The sequence below is a fragment of the Dendropsophus ebraccatus genome, chromosome 12, assembly GCF_027789765.1.
Source record: "Dendropsophus ebraccatus isolate aDenEbr1 chromosome 12, aDenEbr1.pat, whole genome shotgun sequence".
NCBI lineage: Eukaryota > Metazoa > Chordata > Amphibia > Anura > Hylidae > Dendropsophus > Dendropsophus ebraccatus.
The window spans coordinates 83133262-83154823 of NC_091465.1; the positions used below are offsets into that span (position 1 = coordinate 83133262).

At 44.8% G+C, this 21562-nt stretch overlaps 1 protein-coding gene across 2 annotated transcripts in view; it reads left to right on the plus strand.

Moving 5' to 3' along the window:
• Window positions 1–74: 74 nt before the first annotated feature.
• Window positions 75–21562, plus strand: part of LOC138769944 (dual specificity tyrosine-phosphorylation-regulated kinase 1B-like) — an 81421-nt gene continuing 59933 nt past the window's right edge. Inside the window, exons 1-3 of one of the 2 annotated variants that reach the window (XM_069948714.1) lie at window positions 75–169; window positions 4859–4933; window positions 11983–12139. The gene's annotated coding sequence lies outside the window, so the exon portion shown is untranslated. The remainder of the gene's footprint in view (window positions 170–4858; window positions 4934–11982; window positions 12140–21562) is intronic. The other variant, XM_069948716.1, reaches the window with a different exon arrangement.

The window sequence follows — 21562 nt, forward strand, 5'->3', positions numbered from 1 at the left end:
ATGCAGCGCGCTGACGTTTGGCACGTAAAGGGTACGCAATTTAACTCCTCAACTGCCCGTACGATCGCGAGGAAGGGAGCGTTGCCGAGGCGGGCTTATGGTTTCACGGGCGGTGAAGGGGTTAAGAGAAGACGCTTCGCTATTGGCTGCTTGTTACTAGGGCGGATTGGTAGGCGCCATTTTGTGTGAGAGAAACCTCACATAGGCCAGAGATAGGGCGGGAGGGCAGGCCGGGGGCATGGAGGACACACAGTGTACATTATTACATTTATTACTCCCTATATACCAGAATATAACTACTATAATACTGCTCCTATATACAGGAATATAACTACTATAATACTGCCTCCTATATACAAGATGATAACTACTATAATACTGCTCCTATATACAAGAATATAACTACTATAATAATGCTCCTATATACAGGAATATAACTACTATAATACTGCCCCCTATATACAGGAATATAACTACTATAATACTGCCCCCTATATACAGGAATATAACTACTATAATACTGCCTCTATATACAGGAATATAACTACTATAATACTGCTCCTATATACAGGAATATAACTACTATAATACTGCCCCTATATACAGGAATATAACTACTATAATACTGCCCCCTATATACAAGAATATAACTACTATAATACTGCTCCTATATACAAGAATATAACTACTATAATACTGCTCCTATATACAGGAATATAACTACTATAATACTGCCCCCTATATACAGGGATATAACTACTATAATACTGCTCCTATATAGAAGAATATAACTACTATAATACTGCTCCTATAAACAAGAATATAACTACTATAATCCGAACTGGAGAGAATGGAACGGCTGCACATCCCATCTATGGCTGATACTAATGCCGCCAGGCCTATATTAAAAATCAACACCAGAGTGTCTGTATATGAATTGATCAAACCATATTGCCCCGTGTACCACCGCGCAGGTCCTCTGGTCCACACGGGTCCCTACGCTAACTCCACACCGTGTCGGTCAGCGACCGCCAACCCCGCAAAGCGTGCACGTGCAGGGAAGGGAGGCCATGGAACGGCCCTGCAACCCCAATGTCACAGGACCAGACCCAAAAAGCCCCACCAAAACCCAGCCAGCACCACCGGCGGGGAAGGCTGCCCCCAAACGACACAAGTATGGATATGGTATTACACTTACCATTGCTGCTCTCACAGAATGGGGAAGGCATAGGGTCCAGACATGTGAGCACAGACATATCCTGCTAAATTTGGTCATGTGGGTCTTATAAAGGAGTGCTAGCTGTTCAGAGAGGGAGAATGTGTATCAGATACCGGCACGAGGTACATGGGGCAGTATGGCTTGATCAATTCATACACAAAATTCTGATGTGTTTTTTATTTAGCCAAGCGGCACTAGTATCAGCCATAGGTGTGAGGTGCAGCACTCTGTTTCTTCCCTGAACCGCATTTTGTTTCTCTCTTTTCTCCGTGTTTTGCACTCCTCCTGGTGAGACCCACATGACCGCAATTAGCAGGAGACACCTGAGTGCACATGGTTTTAATCCCTCCTGTTTTTTTCCCATTCTGTTTGCTGCAGCTATGGTGAGCGCAATACCTTATCCAGACTTGTACTGCTTGGGGGCGACCTTCTCCGCCGGCGGTGCTGGCCGGGTTCTGGTGTGGTGTTTTTGGGTCTGGTCCTGTGGCATGGGGGTCGCAGGGCCGTCCCATGGCCCCCGTTCCCTGACTGTGCGCGCCTGCGGGGTTGGTGGCCACTGACTGGCACGGTGTGGACTTAGTGTAGGGACCCATGTGTATCAGATACCGGCACGAGGTACATGGGGCAGTATGGCTTGATCAATTCATACACAAAATTCTGATGTGTTTTTTATTTAGCCAAGCGGCACTAGTATCAGCCATAGGTGTGAGGTGCAGCACTCTGTTTCTTCCCTGAACCGCATTTTGTTTCTCTCTTTTCTCCGTGTTTTGCACTCCTCCTGGTGAGACCCACATGACCGCAATTAGCAGGAGACACCTGAGTGCACATGGTTTTAATCCCTCCTGTTTTTTTCCCATTCTGTTTGCTGCAGCTATGGTGAGCGCAATACCTTATCCAGACTTGTGCTGCTTGGGGGCGACCTTCTCCGCCGGCGGTGCTGGCCGGGTTATGGTGTGGTGTTTTTGGGTCTGGTCCTGTGGCATGGGGGTCGCAGGGCCGTCCCATGGCCCCCGTTCCCTGACTGTGCGCGCCTGCGGGGTTGGTGGCCACTGACTGGCACGGTGTGGACTTAGTGTAGGGACCCATGTGTATCAGATACCGGCACGAGGTACATGGGGCAGTATGGCTTGATCAATTCATACACAAAATTCTGATGTGTTTTTTATTTAGCCAAGCGGCACTAGTATCAGCCATAGGTGTGATGTGCAGCACTCTGTTTCTTCCCTGAGCCACATAACTACTATAATACTGCTCCTATATACAGGAATATAACTACTATAATACTGCTCCTATATACAGGAATATAACTACTATAATACTGCTCCTATATACAGGAATATATAGAAAAGCAAAGATCTATGGACCTTATCCCGGGTACCATTATGGCTGGTCTTTATGGGCAGTTTCAGCTCCATAGACCAAAGAGTTCAAAAAGAGCTTTAGGGGCCAAAACATGGCAAAAGCAGTAAAACAGCACAGAAGTTATACAACTTTTTTTTTTTTTTTTGGGGGGGGGGGGGTGGTGATTGCACTGACCTGTAGAACAATTCTGGAATCACACACAGAAGTTTCTGTGCCAAAACCTGAAGAGGATCCAAGAGAAAAGAGAAGCACAAGTCCTCCCTGTATAGTTTCCTTTGCTGTCTTTGGTCTGCAGAGCTGGGAGGGGTTTTTCAGTCACAACATTTTGGTATTTTATCACTTTTTGATTAATTTCTCCCATTTAAATTCACTTTTAGTCTTGGCACAAAAACTGCAGTGTGTGTTTCCAGTTTTAGGCCATGTTCAGACAACGTATATCAGAAGAAGTATAACGTATACTAAAGATCATCCCAGTACCGTCAGGAAGATCTTCACTTCTGGTGAATTTGGATGCGCCTGCATCCCAATTCCCCATTGCACACAATGGAGTGTGAGGCTGGATCTGCACTCTCCATTGTGTGAACTGACATTTTCAATGAATGGCGGCCACAGAGAATTGCAAATTGCAACAACGTCCGTGATTTATGCTTAAAGGGGTTATCCAGCTAAAATCTTTTTCTTTCAAATCATCTAATATCAGAAAGTTATACAGGTTTGTAATTTACTTCTATTAAAAAAAAATCTTGTCTTCCAGCTGCTGCATGTCATGCAGGAGATGTTTTATCTTCAGTCTGACACAGTGCTCTCTGCTGACATCTCTGGCCAAGACAGGAACTTTGTCTCAGTTTTTCTATGCATCCCCATGCTCTGGACAGTTCCTTTTTCAGCTAAGAAAAAGATTTTCGCTGGACAACCCCATTTAACACATACTGGAATCGCAGCGGATTTCATGCTGTGATTCCCGATACTGTTAGTCTGTATGGGTTTACATATTCGGAACAGAATTTTCTTTCCCCCCAAGGCTGGGTTCAATGTTTTTGCAATCCGTCTTTTTCATCCGTTTTTGCCAAAAAAAAACTGATGGAAAAACGAATGCATTTGTGTGCATCCGTTTTGATCTGTTTTTCCATTGACTTCCATTATTTAAAAAAAAACGGATCAAAACGCATTTTTTTAAAAAAATTGTACACAAAAGTAAGGCTCGGTTCACACTGCGTTTTTGCAATCTGTTTAATGTATACGTTTTATTGAAAAAACGGATGAAATTGTGTGTCATCCATGTGGATCAGTTTTCTATTGACTTCCATTATATTTAAAAAAACGGATCAAAATGGAGGCATTTTTTTTTTTTACGTACAGAAAAGTAGAGTTGACACTACTTTTCTGTATGTAAAAAAAAACGCCTCCATTTTGATACCTTTTTTTTTATAAAGGAAGTCAAAGGGTGAGTCTGGGATGGGGGCGGGGGCGGAGCTGGGGGGGGGCTGCCTGGGTAATCGCTAGATCGTCCCGGCAGCCCATAACATACAGCCGGCGCTCCTATTCCACGGAGAGACGGCGGCATATCGTTGCTGTGTCAGTGGTTTGTTTTTCAACATGCAACAAATGAACGATGTCAGCTGATCGTTGGCTTGTATTCCACGGGACGATTATCGGCCGATAATCGTTTTGTGGAATAGGGCTTTAAGTCCATCCTGCCTTGTGGTGAGCTCTGGTAAAGACCATCGGCCCTTTAGACTCTGCATCTTGGTGCGGCTTACCACCATCACTTGTGGAGGTTTAGCAGATTCGCAGATCGTTCTGTGTGAACAGTCGTTCGCCGATTTAACCAATGTGTGAGATAGGCTTAAGCGATCGCAAAACGAATTTTCGTACTATATATCGTACCATATAAACGCTGATCGTTATGGAAAAAAAATCGTTACTCCCACATCGTTAATCGTACGATCGGGCCAGTTATCGTTTCGTGTAAACGCACCTTTATACAGATTTGTAAATTACTTCTATTTAAAAATCTCCAGTACTTACCAGCTGCTGTATGTCCTGCAGAAAGTGCCTTTTTTCACGTAAAGTAATGTGAATGAAGTGAAGCATGTCTTACTTTCCCTGTTTCCGTCCCCACCTCACATTACCCTCACACATGACTTGTTACTATCTAAGGTAATGGGAGATCACACAGTGGTGCGGTGTCAGGGATGAGCGGCACATTGGGAGTTTCATCCCATGAATAAATTTCCATGACATGTAATGACGCAGTTTATCTCTTTTACTTTTCAGCAATCACTTGTCGCCCGGATACTATGTGACAGGAGGTCAGACAGAGGACGAGGCAACGATTCATTCTACAATCTGGTATGTAGAACATGTAAAGATTCCCCCAGCAGTACATAGCCGCCGTCACATGCCGCCATGCTAAACGGTGAAACACAATGTCATTGCATAGAGCGTGCCCACCAATGTATATACAAAGTATAATATCCCGCTCAAAATGGAAAATTATCCAATCTACACAAAGTACCAATAAAAACTGCAGATTATGGGGCAAAGATTAGCCTCATAGGCAGAAAACTTATAGAATTCCTGCAAAAAAAATTATAAAAGTATATATGTAGATAAAAAAAAAAGTTCAATCAAATTAACTGGTTAAGTTATATAGATTTGTAATTTATTTAAAAATCTCCAGTCTTCCATTACCTATCAGCTGCTGTATGTCCTGCAGGAAGTGGTGTATTCTCTCCAGTCTGACACAGTGCTCTCTGCTGCCACCTCTGTCCATGTCAGGAACTGTCCAGAGCAGGAGAGGTTTTCTATGGGGATTTGCTGCTGCTCTGGACAGTTTCTGATATGGACAGAGGTGGCAGCAGAGAGCACTGTGTCAGACTGGAAAGAATACACCGCTTTCTGTAGGACATACAGCAGCTGATAAATACTGGATGACTGGATTTTTTTTTTTTAAATAGAAGTAAATTACAAATCTATATAACTTTCTGACTCCAGTTGAGTACAATTAGTACCCCTTTTAGGCCCAAAAAGGAAAGAATGCAAAACTTTTTAAATCCAGGGCCACTAAATGGTTAAAAAGACCCTCTCCAGCAGCCTGGCTGCACTAATAATCGTCACATGACCACAGAAGCCAATCACGGCATGACGTTATAGATGTAATGTGATCAGTGTGAATTATAAATGATTTGTGATACAATATTTGTACCTGTGGTTAATCGTTATTGTTTGATACTGTGATGCCGGTCATAGAGCCCCGGCTCTATCATATCATATTATTGATTTAGAACCCAAAGATCATTTCCAGACTAAATCAGAGTAAGCAGTGTTTGGGTGAGAATCCTCTGTTATAGTCCAGGAGAGGGCAGCAGAGTCTTCTGAATCATCGCTGGACATGATGTGTACAGCACTGGAACACTATAGGGAACACATAGGAATCCATATACTGTAAAGGAATGACACCGACACTCACATTATTGATCTGATACCATGATGTAGTCACTTTTAACATTTCACCATTTACAACCACTTTGCTGATTTAATATCACTGATTTTGTGTTGGTGTAGAGTTATTATAACAAGTACTAGAGTAAAATAAAGGGGTATTCCACTCAAACATAACCTTTAATATGTTGCTGCCCATGGTGAGACTAACAATTCCTTCCATACTTATTATCTATTCAGTCTCCTTCCCCCAGTTATCAGCTGCTGCTTTCTGCTGAAGACACAAAAATCTGTGTGTGAGCTTTTCTCTCTGTCTCCCCCTCCCTTCTGAGATGGCTGATGTAAACAAATCCCTGGCAGGCTTTATCTGCAACATTGTAGCTTCTTTGTAATAATGGGAGGGTTAATCTGAGGTCAACTTGCTAATGAACTCACTGTGATTAACCCTCCCAGCATTACAAAGAAGCTACAATGTTGCAGATGAAGCATGCCAGAGACTTGTTTACACCAGCCATCTCTGAAGGGAGGGGGAGGAGGGGGAGAAAGAGAGGAAAGCTCACACACAGATCCTTGTGTCTTCAGCAGAAAGCAGCAGCGGAGAACTGGGGGAAGGAGACTGAATAGATATTAACAAGTATGGAAGGAATTGTCAGTTAGTATCAAAAGTTATGTTTGAGTGGAATACCCCTTTAAAGTGACTCTATATCCCCATGGCCCCTTACCAAGCTGAAGGCACTGCTGGATAGATGTCAAGGAAAGCATTCAGAATTCCCATTTGTTGCCTGTTTGTTTTTATTTTCATTAAAAAACAACTTTATTTGGGCTGTGAATGGTTTTTTAAAAAGGCGGCGCCTATTATTTCCTGGGTACTCAAACAGCTGCAACTCACTGTGCTGTATGCAGAATGTATGTGGCTGATTATACAAGGGACGGTCATACAGCACAATGAGGTATAGCATGGGATATAAATATTTAATTTATGACCAAAATACAGATGAAATAATCAGCTGAAGAAAGCTGTTCAGTAAAAAATACAGCTCTTACTGAAAAAATGTGACCATGCCAGATTCTGCATCCAGCTGGTTTCTGCATCTCCCATTGACTTCATCAGGGGGAACATGAACATCACTTTTCTGCACTTTTCCACAAGGAATCTCAGCAGATTTCATTCATTGTAAAACCCGCCCCAAAATCCACAAAAACTGCACAGGCGCCATTTGAACTCCCATAATGCACTGCCTTAAGGCCATATTCCACGGCCCATCTGTCAGCGCTCGTTTGCTCCTCGTTCCTCTCTCGCTGCCGCCACTATTACATGTGGCAGCAGCAAAAAGGTAAGTCCTGGGGCAGCCGTGGGGAGCTGTGGGGGGGCTGCCCAGGTGATCGCTGGATCGTCTGGGCAACCCATAGGGATAGCGGCGGTCTACTGCCGCCATTCCTATTCCACGGAGTGACGGCAGTATATCGCTGCTATCCCAGTCCTTTGTCTTTCAACATGTTTGAAAGACAAACGACGCGTCCTATTCCACAGGACGATTATCGGCTGCAACGGCCGATATTGTCCGAATACGGACGATAATCGTTCCGTGGAATAGGGCCTTTACTGTAGCTGGAAAACAAAAGCAGTCAGCAAGCCCAATTACTATAGTAAACAAGGGCAGATCAGCCAATCAGTGACCACGGTGGTATACAGGTATAGGCTATGTTCTTACAACGTATATTTTCGTAAAATTATTACGAAAATATACGCTCCATTGCTGCCTATGGGATCTCGGCTGGAGCGTATACACATAGTATACGCTCCGGCCGGGATCCCTAGCAGCGCCGCAAAGAACTGACATGTCAGTTTTCTGCGGCCACTATTCACTGAATAGCGGCCGCAGAAATCCCTGTTAGTTCACACTATGAAGCGAGCGGCTTCAGCCGTACGCTCCATAGTGTGCTTTTCAGAGACCGGCCATTCTGTGACCCGGCCGGGTCGCGGAACGGCCGGTCTCTTACTGAATGTGAACATAGCCATATACTGAATGTGCAGCAATTAAGGTTGTGGATGGTGTGGAGAACTGCACATAGAGTAAGGCGGTGGTGGTGGTGGGGTGACAGTATCACTTGAGATCATATAGAAGGTTGCAGAGAATGGCAGCTACAATGGTGGCTTTAGGGGCTGCCAGCGCAGGACTATCAATGACAAACCCTTCAGCAGATGACGGTCAGAGGACAGTCTGAACGGTCAGGGTCACCTTGCTGGTAGTGTTAGGTACTTTTCTTCTTCTGAAGGGTTAATCAGGGGGCTCATTTATGGGTTTGTTAAACTTAGCAGCAAAGAGAGACAAACTTGTAGCTGTGTCAAAGGTGATGGGTTATAAATACAGTGTGAAGTGGTGCCCGGTGCCCTGTGTTCTCTCAAAGAGAACCGCAAAGTGACAAACACAAGCTGCCAGGAACATTCTTTAACTGAACAGAAGCTGCTATGTTTCCCTTCCCATAGAGATCTGAGTAGAACGTACTCTTTAATGGGTCAGGACCGACATGTTATGTCACTCATCCTCATCCATTGCTGATGAACTTCACCTAAACTTACCCCACGTCTTTCTTAAGGTAAGGAGAAATACCTGAGGCAAATCAGCTAAGACTACTCAATAATAATACCACACAATAATACAACGCAACTGCAACAATAGACCCTCACAACCATATAATACTACCACCATGCAACGCTCAAATAGTATGTAGATTTCCCAAATAAAACAAATATTACAGCTATACAGTACCCAAATAAGTATTAGGCTCTGTTCACATGGAGTAAAACTGGCGGAATTCTGCAGCAGAATTCTCCGCAGCGGAATCCCACCAGCCTCAGTCTATGGGAGGCTCACGCGCCTCCTCTCTCATGACATGTCTATTCTTCAGCGTGGAGAGACGCAGAGAGCGGAGGCATGCGAGCCTCCCATAGACTGTCATTATGACAAGGAGGCTGGCGGGATTCCGTGGCTGAGAATTCCGCTGCAGAATTCAGCCAGTTTTACTCCGTGTGAACAGAGCCTTAAAAGGGTACTCCAGCGGGGGGGCATTTTTTCCCTGGGACCGGGGAGGAGGTGGCTGAGGGAAACGACGTCCACTCACCTCCCCGGTTCCAGCGGCGGGTCCCGCATTGCAGCGCTACGATTCCCGGCCGCTTCCTGTTGTCTGACGCGGGCCCCAGACGATACGTCTCAGGTCCACTCAGCCAGTCAGTGACAGAGGCGGGATCTGAGCGGACTTGAAACGGATCCCGCCTTCGTCACTGACTGGCTGAGCGGACCTAAGACATCACGTCTCGGGCCCGCGTCAGACACCAGGAAGCGGTCGGGGACCAGAGCGCCGCAATGCTGGACCTGCCGCTGGAACCGGGGAGGTGAGTGGACGTCGTTTCCCTCAGCCACCTCCTCCCCGGCCCCAGGGAAAAAATGCCCCCCCCCCCCCGCTGGAGTACCCCTTTAAATGCAGCGCCTTTATTATACAGTGCCCAAATAATATAGTTGTATAGTCCCCAAATAATACAGCCAAACAGCGACTAAATAATACAGCTGGGCAGTGCCCAAAATACAGCTATACAGTCCCTTAATAATTCAGCTGTATAGCCCGCAAATAATACAGCTAGACAGTAACTAAATAATACAGCTAGACAGTAACTAAATAATACAGCTAGACAGTAACAAATAATACAGCTAGACAGTAACTAAATAATACAGCTAGACAGTAACAAATAATACAGCCAGACAGTGACTAAATAATACAGTCAGGCAGTGCCCAAACAATACTATATATCTATACAGTCCCCACATAATACAGCTGTATAGTCCCCAAATAATACAGCCAGATTGTGACTAAATAATACAGTCAGACAGTGCCTTTATTACACAGTCCCCAAATAATACAGCTGTATAGTCCCTAAATAATACAGCCAGATTGTGACTAAATAATACAGCCAGACAGTGCCTTTATTACACAGTGCCCAAATACAGCTGTATAGTCCCCAAATAATACAGCCAGATTGTGACTAAATAATACAGCCTGACAGTGCCGGAAAACTGCAGCTATAGGCTATGTTTACACAATGGCCGCTGTCTGACATGTTCCTGCAGCTGATACTGCCATGTCGGCCGCAGGAACATGATTTTTATTTTATTTTTTTATTGCAGGCAAATTTGGGTTTAACCGCAATCCAAATCACCATTGAACTCTATGAAATGTATAGCTGTTAGAACGGCCATACATTGTGCAAACAGAGCAGAACAGCAGCCGTTGTTCACACTCTAGCAGACGGAAATAATTGACATGTCAATTATTTCCTTGGCCGTACCAAGATAATACAGATAACACAGCTATATGGTCCTCAGATAATACACCTTTACGGTCCTCAGATAATGCAGCTATACGGTCCAGCTACACAGTCCTCAGATAATACAGCTATACAGTCCTCAGATAATACAGCTATACAGTCCTCAGATAATACAGCTATATACAGTCCTCAGATAATACAGCTATATACAGTCCTCAGATAATACAGCTATACAGTCCTCAGATAATACAGCTATATACAGTCCTCAGATAATACAGCTATACAGTCCTCAGATAATACAGCTATACAGTCCTCAGATAATACAGCTATATACAGTCCTCAGATAATACAGCTATACAGTCCTTAGATAATACAGCTATACAGTCCTCAGATAATACAGCTATATACAGTCCTCAGATAATACAGCTATACAGTCCTCAGATAATACAGCTATATACAGTCCTCAGATAATACAGCTATATACAGTCCTCTGATAATACTGCTATATACAGTCCTCAGATAATACAGCTATACAGTCCTCAGATAATACAGCTATACAGTCCTCAGATAATACAGCTATACAGTCCTCAGATAATACAGCTATATACAGTCCTCAGATAATACAGCTATATACAGTCCTCAGATAATACAGCTATATACAGTCCTCAGATACATATTATATACAGACGTTATTTGTGTATTTTTCTATCTTCCGACATGTGATAGCAGTATGCCAGAATAAAGTATGTCTGGAGATCTGGGTACCGGGGCCGGCACTGTTATAGCACATGAGGCCATTTAGGTTATTATAATGTACCACGAGAGCTCCACAAGTTATAGACCTGGCATATGTCTTTTAGCTATGTGTGAGGTGCACGGAGCTTCCATAGTGTTCAGCTGTATCCCCGTCCTGGTGGTGCAGAGACAGTACAAAGTGGCAGGGTGCCAGATAGTGCCAGGGGTTTGGGCTGGTGGTATGTCCTTGCCTATTATGTCTTAGTCAGTAAAGAGTTAATGAAATGTTCTGCAGTGTTTTACTCTGCTATGAGCAGCTGACTGTGACGTTGTTTATCAGGCGTCATAACATCCCAATTTAAAGGAGTTTTCCACTCCAACATAACTTTTGATATGTTGCTGCCCATAGTGAGACTATCAATTCCTTCCACACTTGTTATTATCTATTCAGTCTCCTTCCCCCAGTTCTGAGTTGCTGCTTTGTGCAGAAGACACAAAAATCTGTGTGTGAGCTTTTCTCTCTGTCTCCCCCTCCTCCCTACTGAGACGACTGATGTAAACAAGTCCCTGGCAGGCTTTATCTGCAACATTGTCTATGATTTTGATCCAGAAAAGATCAAAAAGTCGCATATACGCAAGTAAGGTTCCAATAGAAAGTACAGATCATGGGTAAAAAATTGACACCTCAAGCAGCCCCATAGACCAAAAAGTAAAAATGTTATAATGATGGTAATAGACCAATTTTAAGGAACACTTAGTTTTTAGGGCTTCTGGTTTCACAGGATATTTTATGCAAAAATTAAGTCTGCCATTGTAAAGTACAATTATTAGCACAGAAAATAAGAGCTCATCTGGGTCTCTAGGTTAAAAAAATGCAATTTTTTCCTCTTTACATTTGGAGGTTTCTACACAATCCATAAGAAGTTGGAAAAGCTGTTTTTCAAGGAATACTTTTCTAGCCAGAACGTAGGGAGAGATCCACATCTGCAACATGTGCACAGCCTCCTACTACCGGGTGTGCATTCGCATCTCATAGCGTCTGACCAAGTATCGCCAAGGTACAAAACTAAGCAAATAAGGTGCAGTGAATCTGTATACTGTCTGTTAGAACATTTTATACTTACTTTTTAAGGCTATGTTCATACTACGGAAGTTCAGCAGAAATCACGTCCGTTGCTACAACGGCCATGATTTCTGCGGTACTTACATAGTGCTGCAGGCTGAGGGAATCCCGACCAGAGTGTATACACATAGTACATATATACATACACATTGGGGGAAAGTTATCAAAGTAAAAAGTTATATTTTAATTGCAAATTAATTTCTTCGCAAATGGCCGTTTTTCGAATAAAATATTCGCATCCGGCCATTTTACGCCACCTTTGCCAGTGGGGCGGGGAGGGAGTGTGGAGGGGGCGGAACAGGGGGCACGGATTCTGGGTCCGCTTCATTTATCATTTTTTGAAAAACGCCAGACTTAATAAATATCCCCCATAGTATATACTCCGGCCGGGATCCCTAGCGGCGTTATAGAAAACTGACATGTCAGTTTTCTGCGCCCACTATTCAGTGAATAGCGGGCATGAAAACCCTGTCAGTTAACATAATGGAACGAGCGGCTCCGGCCGCACGCTCTATTGTGTGCAGTGGGGAGATCTTATGCGAGCGCACACTGATGTGCCCGCATCAGAACTCAGCTGTGCTAAAGATCATCCGGCCGATACTGCAGTACCAGCCAGGATGATCTTTTCTTAGACCGGCCGTTCTGTGACCAGGCTGGGTCAAGGAAGGGCCGGTCTCATATTACGTGTGACCATAGCCTTAAGCTATGTTCACATACAGTATTTTTGCTCAGTATTTTGGTCCTCATATTGCAACCAAAACCAACAGTGGATTGAAAACACAGAAAGGCTACATTCACACACTGTTGAAATTTAGTGGATGGCCGCCATTTTATGACTAATAATGGCCGTTATTTCATAACAACGGACGATGTTTTATGTTGTTATGAAATAACGGCAATTATTTGTTATAAAATGACAGCCATCCACTAAATTTCAACAGTGTGTGAACATAGCTCCTCTGTGTTTTCAATCCACTCTTGGTTTTGGTTGCAATATGAGGCCCAAAATACTGAGCAAAAATACTGTGTGTGAACATAGCCTAAGACTTCAAACAGTGTTAGATATCTACTTAGAGTTCTCAACATATTCCCATAAACCTCCTTTTTATGGATAGATATATGCCCTATGGATTTTGAGAGTAATTTCTTGGTACCTAGAAAGGTACCCTGTAAGCCTGCTCCTGGGTGCAAAGCAAAGACATCTGGCAATTTGTGGGTCCAGCAAGTTAACCCGGAGTCAGTTTTGGTGTCTTTGAGGTACGGTAAGATGTGTTTGAAGAAATGAGACATGTGACCTCTTGTAGTATTTTGGTTTATTATCACTTTATAAAGGGTAGAATCCTATTGGAAAAAGAAATTTGAAGGGCTATTTTAACATGAAACTAACTTGTCCCCTATCCACAGGAGACCCGCGGCTCTATTTATTCTCTATGGAGTCGCCGGAGAGAGAAGAGTTTAGCACTTGGCTCTTTCCGGCAGCTCCATAAAAAATGAAGTTAGTTTTATGTTGGAATTCCCCTTTAAGTGCTCAGACTGGTTTAAAGATAAAAAAAGGGAAACATTCCTGCCCTATGCCCTGAACCAACCATTTTAAGTAGCTTCCGATCCCCTGCACCAGCCATCTCCAGCAGTGCCCGATCCCCTGCACCAGCCATCTCCAGCAGTGCCCGATCCCCTGCACCAGCCATCTCCAGCAGTGCCCGATCCCCTGCACCAGCCATCTCCAGCAGTGCCCGATCCCCTGCACCAGCCATCTCCAGCAGTGCCCGATCCCCTGCACCAACCATCTCCAGCAGTGCCCGATCCCCTGCACCAGCCATCTCCAGCAGTGCCCGATCCCCTGCACCAGCCATCTCCAGCAGTGCCCGATCCCCTGCACCAGCCGTCTCCAGCAGTGCCCGATCCCCTGCACCAGCCGTCTCCAGCAGTGCCCGATCCCCTGCACCAGCCGTCTCCAACAGTGCCCGATCCCCTGCACCAGCCGTCTCCAGCAGTGCCCGATCCCCTGCACCAGCCATCTCCAGCAGTGCCCGATCCCCTGCACCAGCCATCTCCAGCAGTGCCCGATCCCCTGCACCAGCCGTCTCCAGCAGTGCCCGATCCCCTGCACCAGCCGTCTCCAACAGTGCCCGATCCCCTGCACCAGCCGTCTCCAGCAGTGCCCGATCCCCTGCACCAGCCGTCTCCAGCAGTGCCCGATCCCCTGCACCAGCCATCTCCAGCAGTGCCCGATCCCCTGCACCAGCCATCTCCAGCAGTGCCCGATCCCCTGCACCAGCCATCTCCAGCAGTGCCCGATCCCCTCCAGCAGCCATTTACAGCAGTGCCCGATCCCCTGCACCAGCCATCTCCAGCAGTGCCCGATCCCCTGCACGCTAGGAGTCAAATGCAGAGTGTTGGGTTTGAAGATCGTTCTCGAACCCGAACAGATCAGCAACTCCACTCAACACTACTTATGATCCTATGATGGTCAGGACCAGAGCAGTGCCGGAAGGCTTAGAATCCCCAATGAACATCGATTATATAAAAAATAACCACATAATTCTGTGTGAACATTACCCTATACTGACATGATGTGCAGAGAGCGGCAGCCATGTAGATGCTGCAGGATAGCCGCAGGAACGCAGGGACCCTGCAGCTACATGTAAGATCATAAGACCTAGGAGACGTCTGCGACTCCTATCCATCCTCCCCATACATCACTCCCATGTGGAGCCCCAGTGACAGGAGGCATTTGTGCTCTTATTGTCCCCAATTTACGACCACAGGTTCTAACATACAACTGCTAAAAGTGGACATCTGTGTCGGGGGCCACAGGCCCAGCTGTCACCGCTCTCATGTAGCTTTACGTCTATGTTACCAGTGGCCACCCATGAGCCCATTGTTCCGGCCGTGCCCAAAGGGTGTGGAAATTTTTATATCATCCAGAGTCTTTAGGCTTTCTTCATAGCTGAACAGATATATACAGCCCATGTAGAAGCAATGTGATCCTTCACCAGTTGGCTTATGCCACTGCACCGACCACTACTATATACTATATACATAGTATACATATATTCAGCTTGATGCCCCTGGGTAGAAAAGCATATTTGCCTACATGTTTCTATGTAAAAAAAAGGTATACGTACATATACAAGCCAGCCACAGGCCAAACGGATACTCCTTCCAGTAAGTCCTATGGATGGATTTAATGTATGTCAGAAGTTACAACAAATGTATGACTTAAAGGGGTACTCTGTCGAAAAATGTTGTTTTTTTCCAGATCAAAGTTATACAGATTTGTAAATTACTTCTGTTTATAACTCTCCAGTATTCTAGTACTTATCAGCTTAGGCCATGTTCACACAACGTAAGTTCTGCGGTAATTACGGCCGTTGTTGCAATGGGAGGGATTAGTACAGAACTTACGTAGTGCTGCAGGCTGAGGGAATCCCGGTCGGAGTGTATACACTCTGCACGCTCCATAGTGTTCAGTGGGGAGTTCTTATGTGGGCGCACACGGATGCGGCCGCATCAGAACCCAGCAGCGCTAAAGATCATCCAGCCGGTACTGCAGTAATGGCCGGGATGATCTTTTCTGTGACTAGCTGTTCATGGAACGGCCGGTCTCATACATACAGCGTTTGAACATAGCCTGACACTGCTTTTTCTATGGGGATTTGCTGCTGCTCTGGACAGTTCCTGACATGGACAGAGGTGGCAGCAGAGAGCACTGTGTCAGACTGGAAAGAATACACCACTTCCTTTAGGACATACAGCAGCTGATAAGTACTGGAAGACTGGAGATTTTTAAACAGAAGTAAATTACAAATCTATATAACTTTCTGACACCAGTTGACCAGTAATTTTTGCAGGAGTACCCCTTCAATGTGTACTCGCTACTAAGTTTTTGACAAGTTCTAGGGACATTTCAACGTTTTTGTCGTTCAAGGCTGAATAAAAACTTGTGATAAATTGGATGGGATCGGATAAAAACTTGTGATATGTCTCTGTGACACGGCAAAGGCTTTTTCAAATGACAGATACACCTTTATTAACCACGTCATGTCACCTAATGTTTAAAAATCCATATTTTGTCACCTACAGACCCACATGATCCCTTATTTTTCGCAATACCGATTGTACTTTGTAATGGCATGCCTTAGTTTTCCATAAAATATGCTACAAAGCTAAAAAAAAAATTCAGAGGTGAATTTTAAAATAAAAGCTACTTTTCAAATTTTAGGTGGGTTTTGAATTTACGCCGTTCGCCATATTGTAAACTGACATCTTCTATATGTTCCTCAAGTCAGTACGATTACAACAATGTGTAACTTGTATAACTTTTATTTTATTTGATGGCTTTTAAAATATTAAAACCTTTAAAAAAACAATGTGCTTCAAATGTCTCTATTCCCATCCTTATAGCGCTTTTATCCTTTGGTGTATGGGGCTGTGTGAGGTGTCATTTTCTGCGCTATGATCTGTACTTTTATCAGTACCTTTCTTGCACATATGTGACTTTTTGATCACTTTGTATCCAATTTTTTTCTGGATTTGATGAGACCAAAAATCAGCAGTTTTGCACTTGCGCCGTTTACCGGAATGAGATAATTTAATAGTTCGGGTGATTCTGCATGCGGCGATAGCAAATATATTTATTTATTCATTTTTATTTATAAAATGGGAAAAGGGGGGTGATTTAAACTTTTTATAGGAGGAGTTTTTTTATTAATTTAAAAACAATTATTATTATTTATTTATTTTTTTCAGTAAGTTGAAGTCCCCCTGGGAGACTTCCATTATAGTTGCACTGATCTCACATAGAGATCAATGCAGTACATATGTGAGTGCTCGATTACTATGGGCTGCTGGAGCGACGTGACCCCTCTCTATACCTTCTTACAGGCACCACATCATACCTGTACGTAGTGGTGCCGGAAGGGGTTAAACAGGGTATTCCAAGCTGACAGAGTTATTCTGCCGATAGAGATTAAGTAGCTGATTGAGGAGGGTCTTTAGAAACGGCCAGTCATCGCACTTGGCCATTTCCATGGCTGCCATAGAGAGTGAAGGCCCTCTACTCTAACAGGAGACTGGGGTTCCTGTTTGCAAAATCCTGGGGATCTCCAGTGTTCAGACCCCCTATATCAGATGGGAATACCCCTTTAGGGTCCCCAAAAAACAGCCAAACCTGCAGACATATCCAGGCTTAGAAAAACATGGCCACTTTTCTCCAGAAACAGCACCTTTCCTGTCTTCAGTTCCATTGAAATGAATTGTAATACCACACACAACCGGAGGACAGGGGTGGTGCTGTTTTTGCAAGAAAGTATATATATATTTTTTATAATCCTGGATAACCCCTTTAAGTGGAACAGGTCTGAAGTGTCTGTAGGCCTCCTCTGCCATCAGCAGAGGAGTCTGGCAGTGGTTTACCCCTCCTGTGAGAATACATGAGCTTTTAGCTGTGCAAAATGTTCAAAGGGAGATCGGGAAAGATATGGAAGATGTATGGCCACCATTACCTATGCCTCTGCTTCTGACTCCGGGCATGGGACATATCGCCCTTTATAGGGGTCTAGTTATAATGTTTACTCATATGTCGGATTATAATTTGCATCTAACCAAAAATGTAAGGCAAAGCTAAAACTTTAAAGGGGTACCCCAGGCAAGAGGGCTTTTTTTTAGCTATGGCCGGGAAGGGGGGTGGATGGAAGCAATGATGTCCAATTACCTCCCCAGTTCCAGCACCGAGTCCCACATCACGCTGCTCCAGTCTCCGGTCCCCAGCTGCTTCCTGGTCTGTGTCGCACCTTGAGATGTGACGTTTCACAGCCATTCAGCGGCAGATGGAACCACGATGGCCATGCTCTATACACTGTTGATAGGACCACGATGGCCATGCTCTATACACTGTTGATGGAATCACGATGGGCATGCTCTATACACTATCCGACATGGAGAGAGAGGAGCGGCTGCACATCACACCTATGGCTGATACTAATGCTGCTAAGCCTATTATAAAAAACCAACTTCAGGATGTTGGAATATGAATTGATCAAGCCATATTGCCCCGTGTACCAACGTGCAGGTCTCCTGGTTCACACGGGTCCCTACGCTAACTCCACACCGTGTCGGTCAGTGACCGCCACCCCCGCAAGACTCAGGAGACACCTGAGTGCACAGGTTTTAATCCCTCCTGTCTTTCCCATTCTGTCTGCAGCAGCTATGGTGAGTGTAATATCTTATCCAGACTTGTGCTGTTTGGGGGCAGCCTCCTCCGCTGGTGTTGCCGGCTGAGTGTTTTTGGGGGGCCTTTTTGGGTCTGGTCCTGAGACATGGGGGTTGCAGAGCCGTTCCATGGCCCCCCTTCCCTGCCTGTGCACGCCTGCGGGGGTGGTGGTCACTGACCGACACAGTGTGGACTTAGTGTAGGGACCCATGTGTATCAGAGACCTGCACGTTGGTACATGGGGCAGTGTGGCTTGATCAATTCACACCAAACTTCTGATGTGTTTCTTTATATGCAGCCGAGAGGCATTAGTGTCAGCCATAGGTGTGAGGTGCAGCGCTTCTTTCTCTCCTGGACCGTATGCTCTATACACTGTTGATGGAACCACGATGGGCATGCTCTATACACTGTTGATGGGACCACGATGGGCATGCTCTATACACTGTTGATAGAACCACAATGGGCATGCTCTATACACTGTTGATTGAACCACGATGGGCATGCTCTATACACTGTTGACGGCACCACGATGGGCATGCTTTATACACTGTTGATGGAACCATGATGGGCATGCTCTATACACTGTTGACAGCACCATGATGGGCATGCTCTATATACTGTTAGCGGCACCATGATGGACATGCTCTATACACTGTTGATGGCACCACGATGGGCATGCTCTATACACTGTTGATGGCACCACGATGGGCATGCTCTATACACTGTTGACGACGCCATGATGGGCATGCTCTATACACTGTTGATGGCACCACGATGGGCATGCTCTATACACTGTTGATGGAACCACGATGGGCATGCTCTATACACTTTTGACGGCACCACGATGGACATGCTCTATACACTGTTGATGGAGCCACGATGGGCATGCTCTATACACTGTTGATGGCACCGTGATGGACATGCTCGTCCTCTGTCGTCAACTGGTTAAAAACTGCTTTTCAACTCCCGTCCCCTTGCATAGATGCTGGGCTGACTTGATCCATGTTGTACTGCTACTTTACTGCCTGTTAACGGGAACCTTCTCTACTTCGCCCTTTGCATAGGGACTCACTTTGCTTTATTCCACTTGCCTTTATTGTTGTTATTGTCTGTTAATGTTTTCCGTGTTGAAAATGAATAAAAACATAATTGATTAAAAAAAAAAAAATGCTTTTCATCACCATTTTCTAACCCATGTAAAATAAAAATATCTTATTTTAAATACTGGTACAAATATTAGAACAGTTCTTACATTACTACACAGAGCGCATCTTGAAGGGGTTGTTCACAACAACAAAAAATTGAAAATCAACTGGTGCCAGAGATTTGTCATTTACGTCTATTCAAAAATCTCTAGTCTTCCATTACTGATCAGCTGCTGTATGTCCTGCAGGAAGTGGTGTATTCTCTCCAGTCTGACACAGTGCTCTCTGCTGCCACCTCTGTCCATGTCAGGAACTGTCCAGAGCAGCAGAAAAGCCCCATAGAAAACCTCTCCTGCTCCCCAGACTGGAAAAAAGAAAGAGAAACATGAGGATGGGGGAGAGAAACACAGGAGAGAAGTATGGTGGAGAGAAGCACAGGAGAGAAGTATGGTGAAGAGAAGCAGGGGGGAGAGAAGTATGGTGGAGAGAAGTATGGTGGAGAGAAGTATGGTGAAGAGAAGCAGGGGGGAGAGAAGTATGGTGGAGAGAAGCAGGGGGGAGAGAAGTATGGTGGAGAGAAGCAGGGGGGAGAGAAGTATGGTGGAGAGAAGCACAGGAGAGAAGTATGGTGGAGAGAAGCAGGGGGGGGGATAAGTATGGTGGAGAGAAGCACAGGAGAGAAGTATGGTGGAGAGAAACAGGGGGGAGAGAAGTATGGTGGAGAGAAGCAGGGGGGAGAGAAGTATGGTGGAGAGAAGCACAGGAGAGAAGCAGGGGGGAGAAGTATGGTGGAGAGAAGCACAGGAGAGAAGCAGGGGGGAGAGAAGTATGGTGGAGAGAAGCACAGGAGAGAAGCACAGGAGAGAAGTATGGTGGAGAGAAGCACAGGAGAGAAGCACAGAAGAGAAGCACAGGGGGGAGAAGAAAACAGGCCCAGGTTTCACACTGAATGAGTATAAATACATTTAGAATCTATATTATTAACTATATGTATAATATGTACTGTTTTAGTGTCATTTTGTGCCATTTTGGTTGGTGGTGTGCCCCGGGATTTTTTAAGTATAAAAAGTGTGCCGCGGCTCAAAAAAGGTTGAAAATCACTGCTTTACAATGCCGCTCAGTATCCATCATATACACAAACACATCCAAATTGGTTCGTCTGGCATGTTATCAATGAAAAGTGGAGGGAGACTGTTACGTTTCCTCTCTCGATAGCGTTACCTAACAGGCAGCTCACTCATATGTCAAGCCCCTATGACGGACATCTTTTCAAGGCATATGGTCCTTATTGAATCCCTACTGATCTGAGGTATCTAAGCTTCTTTTAGACATAACGCCCTTTATATTACAGACAGACACCTTTCCACGCAATGTTCCCGGAGTGGGGACATACCCATAGGCTGTATCCATGTTTCCAGGACTCCCTATGGCTGTATCCAATTGGTAATCAAACGCTGAGATTTCTGGGTTCCGATAAGCTTGAGCATGATTGAGTTACGCTCACTTGTAGTTAGTTCGTGTTATGGTGCGTTTACACAGGCAGATTTATCTGACAGATTTTTGAAGCCAATGCCAGGAACAGACCATAAACGGGCAACGGGTCATAAAGGAAAGACTGAGATTTCGCCTTTTTTCAAATCCATTCCTGGTTTTGGCTTCCAAAATCTGTCCGATAAATCTGCCTGTGTAAACGCACCATTATACTACTACTACGACTCTTTGGTCTTTTTAAAGGGGAACTATCAGCAGGTTAGACGAAGCTAACCTGCTGATAGCCCTCTGTTGTGCGTGGGGCGCTGAGGAGAAAAGTATTTCTCTTAGCTTACACAAGGATCAACCAACATTGTGCATGTCGGCTGATCATTGCCTTTTAACACTAGCTATTAAACCAAGTGATTATCGTCTGTAATGCTGCGTTTACACGGAACGATTATCGTTTAAATTTTCGTGATAACGATCGCATTTGAGCGATAATCGTCTCGTGTAAACACAGCAAGCG